This window comes from Lactuca virosa, chromosome 2 (assembly GCF_052849685.1).
Source record: "Lactuca virosa cultivar CGN04683 chromosome 2, Lactuca_virosa_CGN04683_v6, whole genome shotgun sequence".
Lineage (NCBI taxonomy): Eukaryota > Viridiplantae > Streptophyta > Magnoliopsida > Asterales > Asteraceae > Lactuca > Lactuca virosa.
The window spans coordinates 221,734,907-221,741,724 of record NC_136427.1 but is presented as its reverse complement, the minus strand read 5'-3'; the positions used below and the strand labels follow the sequence as shown (position 1 = coordinate 221,741,724).

General features: G+C 40.1%; 1 non-coding gene across 1 annotated transcript; it reads right to left on the bottom strand.

Moving 5' to 3' along the window:
* Positions 1 to 2,601: 2,601 nt before the first annotated feature.
* LOC145161996 (small nucleolar RNA R71) lies at positions 2,602 to 2,708 on the bottom strand. The gene has a single exon (XR_013738849.1). It is a non-coding gene; the product is annotated as a small nucleolar RNA R71 (small nucleolar RNA).
* Positions 2,709 to 6,818: the final 4,110 nt, after the last annotated feature.

Below are 6,818 nucleotides of genomic sequence, written 5' to 3'. Positions count from 1 at the left end.
AGAGGTTATGTTGGAAGAAGAAGCAACAACAGTTCCGGATGCTCATCTCATGACCTCCATTCATTATCAATCCAAAGCATCCGTATCCAAGTCTGCCTTTGACTTCGGATCCTCCTCCACTTCCACTCCGGACGACGGCTCCAACTCACATCTTCAAGAAGATGATGATGTTGCCAAACCGGGTCCCTCTTCCAATCCGGACGCTCACCAACCTCCTCCGCAACACTCAGATTCCGATTCCGAAACCTCCGCTGGTGACCATGTTGACCCATTCGCCCTACTGGAGATCCGCACAAATGTCTCTGACACTATGGCTAAAGTGTCATCTGTAGAGACTTCTGATGTTGCCATATTTATACATAGTTTTAGGCAATATTGATCTACATTTTATTTAATATTTTGGTTATTTGCATAGAATTATGGTACTTATAAGGATAAAATGTTATTTGCAGCCAAAATAAAGCATTTTAGAAGAAAGGGACCAGAAGTGACAATTTATGGAACATTGGAGGCTTGAATCATAAAAGATGAAGTAATTCACGGAATATACTGGGGCCATGACGTGAACCTGATAACCACGATGTGGAATCGATCTTTTCAGAAGATAAGAACGCGGACAAAGAATCCTTGGCGAATACGGATAATTCCTGAAGTCACGTCGTGGAGCTTCCTGCCACGACGTGGAACGTGATTTTCCAGAAAATATATAAACCCCTCTCCATTACGATTGGAGAGACTTTTGGCTGAAGGAAGAGGTTCCAGGAGGCGATTTACAGCAGAAGTAAGGTCCTGGAAAAGGGTTTTCAACACCAAAAGAGTAAAAGTTCATAATTTGTTTACTTGTTTGATACTTATAGACATGTTTTCTTATTTGAGTTGTGTTTATATGTTAGTTGCTACTATGAGCAGCTGAATCTAGCTAGATGAAGCTTCAAACTTATGAATATCATAACTTTATATGGATTTATTTAGTTGGTGAATTGCTTGTGTTTGATTTATTGTTACCTAGCATGATTATGTTGTTGCTTTAATTGCTTAAACTCATGTTATGTGTAGCTTAGTGACCATTAACTGCATGAACTTGATAACCTAGTAATTTAGTGAACATTGAATTACTAGAGCTAGGATCAACCAAAATCTTAGTTAGTAATTGAAGTAATTAACTTTGTTGTGCTAGAGAACATAGATTATGATCATAATTGTGTTTGCATGATAAATCTTACATAGCATATTCATAACATAATTGATTCTTTGTTTAATTGTGTGTGACCATACATAGCTTTACATGAATTAATTAACTATTGATAAATTTAGACCTAAATTACTAATATAATAATAACCAACTTAATAATCCATAATTATTAGCTAGCCATAAGGACGAAGTGGATTCGAACTAGATAAGAGTTTCTTTTAATTATTGATTGAATTTGAGTTAAGTTAGTCTGATCTTGCAAAATCAGATAAAAACCCCCTTTTTAGCTTGTTAATAATTAGATTAATTTAGTAGTAAATAGATTAATTAATAACACCCTTCCCTGTGATCGACACCCGACTTACCTAAGCTATACTGTAATCTGACTAGGTACACTGCCTACAAGTGCATAATTGGTCTAAGTTTGTTAGGTTATAAATATTAAAATTAGTGGGTACTTCCGTGCACATCAAGTTTTTGGCGCCGTTGCCGGGGAACGGCTTAGTTTATTGTTTATTTATTTGCTTTAGATTAATCGATCCTTTTTATGGGGTAAAACCTGCAAAAAGTTATTTTTATAAGCATAGTTTAATTTTTTTTTTCGTTACAGAAGTCACGACGTGGAGTATCCTTCCACGACGTGACACCTGTGATTCACAATTTTTTTCCCTTTTTCTTAGTTCAGTTTTACGTTTTATTTTCTTTTCTTATTTCAGGAGTTCATGACCAGAGGTTCTAACACACCTTTGGTACCACCACTTGAAGATCCCGAGTCTACACTTCACAAAAAGAAGGATAAGAGCGTGAAAGAAGATCAAACACCAAAGAAGACACCTTTACAAGAATTCAAATCAGTGTTCTCAAAGAAGTCGGGGAAGAAAACGGAGGAGTCAAGTTCATCTTCAAAGAACAAGAGAAAGCTTGAACACTTAGATCAAATACCCGTCCAAGCCGAGTCCGCGTACGATACTGAGCCTGAATTTGAATTACATACAAGTGAACCCGAGAACGAGCTGGAGAACGAGATGGCAAACATTGATGAGATGGCCATGGGGGACTACAAGAAGCGCATTCGAGATGATGTGGGGCCGGGTTTAGTACATTCTACGATTCCTGCTAATGCCACATTCGAGTTGAAGGGACATATCCTTACTGCACTTAAGGATATCCCATTTTACGGGAAGGATCACGAGGATGCTTTCAAACACTTAGATGAGGTGAACGATATTGCGGATTATTTTAATACTCCTAATATCCTAAGGGAGACAACTTTGCTAAGGATGCTACCAGTTACTTTCAAGGGAGCAGCAAAAGACTGGTTAAAAGCACTCCCACCTGGTACGATCACCACATGGGCCCAATTGCGTGAGAGATTTCTAGATCAGTTTTGTCCACCCTCCAAAATCTCTAAACTCAAGAAGGCAATTGCCAACTTTGAGCAAAATCCGGGGGAGTCATTATACGAGGCCTGGGAACGCTACAAGGGGTTGTTAAGGAATTGTCCTCAACATGACCTCAATATTCAACAAGAGATGTCAATATTTTATGATGGGGTGAATGTCATGACTACACAACTCCTTGATTCGCAAGGACCACTAACGAAGAAGAACCCAAATCAGGCCAAGGAGCTGATTGAAGAGTTTTTAAGGCACTCTCGTGAGTATCACAACCCAGGGCATGATGGAATAAAAGGCGGTGGAGGTACACAAACTGAAGAGATGGCTGCTGTAATGGCAATGCTTAACACTATGGATATGAGATTGACTCAATTGGACCAATCAATTCATGCAATTCGAGTTGGTTGCGAGAGATGTAGTGGCCCACACTTGACAAACGATTGCAATATGGATGAATATGGAAACAAGAAAGCTCAAGTCTGCTACTCAAGCGGGGACAAATATGATGAAGATTGGAGGAAACCAAAGAAAGAGTGGCTGCCTTACGAAGAATACAAGAAGCAAAAAGAAGAGAAATTTAGGCAAACTGGCCGGGGCTTCTACCAAAGAGAGCAACCACTAGTTGAGAAGAAATCAGAATTAGAGACCATGTTGATGAAATTCATGGAAGCTTCAGAAAAAAGACATGATGTTACCGATGCTGCAATGGAAGAACAAAGAAGTATAATGAAGAATCATCACGCAATGATGATAGATCAGCAAGAATTAATAAAGAATCAGCAAGCCTCCATTAATAACCTTGAAGTACAACTTGGTCAACTTACCACTTTGGTTAATGAGAAGATATTCCCGAAAAATCCTAAAAACAAAACCCAATCTCACGTAATGGCCATAGATATTGAAGAAGAGGCGATTTATGAGTTCCTAGAGGCCTTGGAAGTGGAGCCCCAGCACCCCGATCCAAAACCGAAGAAGCTAAAATTCGAGAACAAAAATGTAGCTGAAGTACAGAAACCACGTCGTACGAATCATATGTCCACGTCGTGGCCTTGGTCTGATCGGAAAATTCCAGAAACTGTCTCGACTTATAAACCGCCTTTGCCATTCCCGTCTAGAGCTAATCTCAGTCCACTAGAGAGAGAACATCTGGAGTTTATCAAGCAATTAAAGGGTATTCCTATCAATACTCCTTTTATTGATTCGCTTGCAGAAATTCCAGAATATGCTAAGTTCCTACAAGACTTGTTAGACACTCGTCAGCAATTAAAGGAGAATTCTAAGGTGATTCTAAGTGAGCAAAGCTCAAAAGCTGTGTTGGGAGAAATACCTAAGAAAATGGGGGATCCTGGACGACTCACTCTCCCATGTGAGTTTAGGAATAATATGAAGGTTTATGCTTTAGCCGATTCTGGGGCTAGCATAAATTTGATGCCTTATTCGTTTTTATCAAAAATTAAATATTCAGAAGTTGAAGACTACAAAGATGACTATTCACATGGCGAACCGTTCAGTGACACAACCCCGGGGCATTGTGGAAGATATTTTAGTAAAAATTAGGAAATTCATTTTTCCAATAGACTCTGTGGTATTGGATATGAAAGAAGATCCCAATGTACCGATTATTCTTGGTCGCCTGTTACTTAACACTGCTAGAGCTCTTGTTGATATTCGAGAGTCTAAGCTCACCTTGAGGGTTGGTGATGAAAAGGAAATTTTTGGGATAGAATATGGCTTTCAAGGGAATCATGCTCAAGAAGAGGTTTTCAACATTGATGAAGAAAATGAACTTGATGAATTAGAGAAGCTCATGGAAGAAGAAATCAAAACAATTCAACAAGTTAAAAGAACAAAACCGAGAGCATCTATTCCATTTTTGGTTGAAGTCATTGCCTACACGAATCCAACTTCTTGGGTGAGCAAGGAAGATGATGAGATGTCGAGTGATGAAGAGGAGGTTACTTCAAAAGTAACAAGTCCAATGGTGAAAGAAGAGAAGGATACTTTGGAGCTTAAAGATGATGGAAAATTGAAGACTTAAGGGACTAAACGCAAGCTTGATGGAGACGAGGTCAAAGCTAAAAAGGAAAATTTGAAAAAGGCGTATAAAAGACGTGTTCAAGCTTACAAGAGGCGTTTCAAGGAACAAAAGATCCTAGTGGTGGACTCTTCAGATGATTCAACGTAGGAGACACGGAGTCCAGCGCAAGACTCCTCAAAAAGAAGCGCTTCTCGGGAGGCAACCCGAGTTTGGTTTGCTTTTTCTTTTCTTTTCTTTTTAGTTTTTGAGTTTTTTTAAAGGTTACCAAGTCATCATCTATAGACTATTACTTGGTAAAAAAACAATTTGATGTGGGATGCTTTGGTAATAATTGGAACACAAAGAACATAAATAAAAATTGTTAGATTAGCAAATTTTTGTGACCAGACATCAATCACGTCGTGGTTAGGAGCGCCACGTCGTGATTTTAAGGAACAATTCGGGGACTGTATGCGACTTGACCAGTTTATCTATTATTACAAGTCACGACGTGGTATAGCCTGCCACGACGTGACCTTTAAAAGTCACCGGGGGGGGGGGGGGGTGACTAGTTATTAAACCCTTTGACCACAAACTTCTTCCCCATTTGTTTACTGCCTCACGAACGGAAGCAAGGTCCCCACAGCTGATTTTTTTCAACTTTTCCTCCAAATTTCCTGCATTCTCTTGTCCTTTTACTCCATCTAGTATGTATTTCATCCATTAATTGTAGATATTACTTACAATTTATACATTTTCATGGTTAGGGTTTATGTGCATGATAGGATTTCCGAAATTGGATGAAATTGGTTATTGTTTTTAGGTTGCATGCCCTTAGAATAGCAATAGAAACAAACCCCAAGTATTGTTTTTGGGTAAAATCGCGTATTTAGTGTTTGATCTGTGCCAACGATCCGACTGCGAGACCACGACGTGATTCCTGGGCGACAAGTTTTCTGCATTGATTTTGATAACATATTTTAGGTGTTTTGTTTTTGTTTTGGTTTGTTTTTGAACATTGCAGAAAGATGGCACCTAGAAGGGCTGTTCAACAGGACAATGACCCGATTGATGTCTCGAATATCCATCCGTTATATCAATTTCTGCGAACCATTTCACGGGCCTTGTTGACGTCTTATCAGAACCGTTTGGGATGGTTATACAATAGGGAGTTTGCTATAGCTCCAATTATTCACTAGGGATGGCTTGGCGGTGTTGGAATGGTTGTTGAGTTAGAGCGCCATTGGACAAAAGTATACGAGGGAGACCATTTTTCCCTTACTTGCCATGGATGGAGGAACTTGTTCGCGATCCAAGAACCCGTGTAACGGGAGTTATCAGTGGAGTTTTTCTCTACTGTGAACTTTGAAGAACGCACCATTGATTTTGATTATAACCGAGCACTAGTTTTCCGGTTGGGCGGGGTGTATCAGGAGTGTAGTCTCCAGGAATTTGCATGGCGTATGGGGATCTATACAGAAGTGGAGACTCAATCCCCGTTCTTTGTTCCATTTTTACTTGGTTGTGTTCGGGATTTTGCGCCCGATATTTTTGATGTTTAATTTTGGCGCACTATCGCAAATCACGAGTACAGTTCTCGTGATTCAAGTGAAGCACAAATTCGGAATCCGGTGCATCGTTTTTTTACCACCTTATCACCTTTTCTATCAATCATAAACATCACGATGATAAGGTTTCTTTACAAGATTTGTTCTTTTTGTGGAGTATTATTACTCCCGGGGTGTGTTGTGATATTCCGTACATGCTAGAAAGGTTTTTGGGAAACAGAGCGGTCAGTTCACGACAATGAAGTCCAATTACAGGTGGACATTTGGTCACCCGTCTTGCACGGTCATATGGGATTTTGTCCCAAGAATTTGTGCGGAACCTTACCCGTTTGCCAGACAATGATTTTACTATTCAGTTTTTGGGTGTTATGCGCGTGGTGGTTGATGTCGGGGGAGGTTATGTTATACCCCCCGGAAGATAGAGAGCAAGAGGTGGAACAACCCGAGCAACCTCCTGCGAGAAGACGAAGAAACGTTAGAGCCCGGGGAGAAGTTGAGAGAGACCGTCACCCGGGAGGAGTACCCACCGACCCATTTCAAACCAGGGTTGGATCATATTTGGATAATCTCCGTGGTGCGATGAATTACAACACACAAATTTTGGAAGCGATGTTTTCCCACATGGGTGTGGTGCGACCACCCGC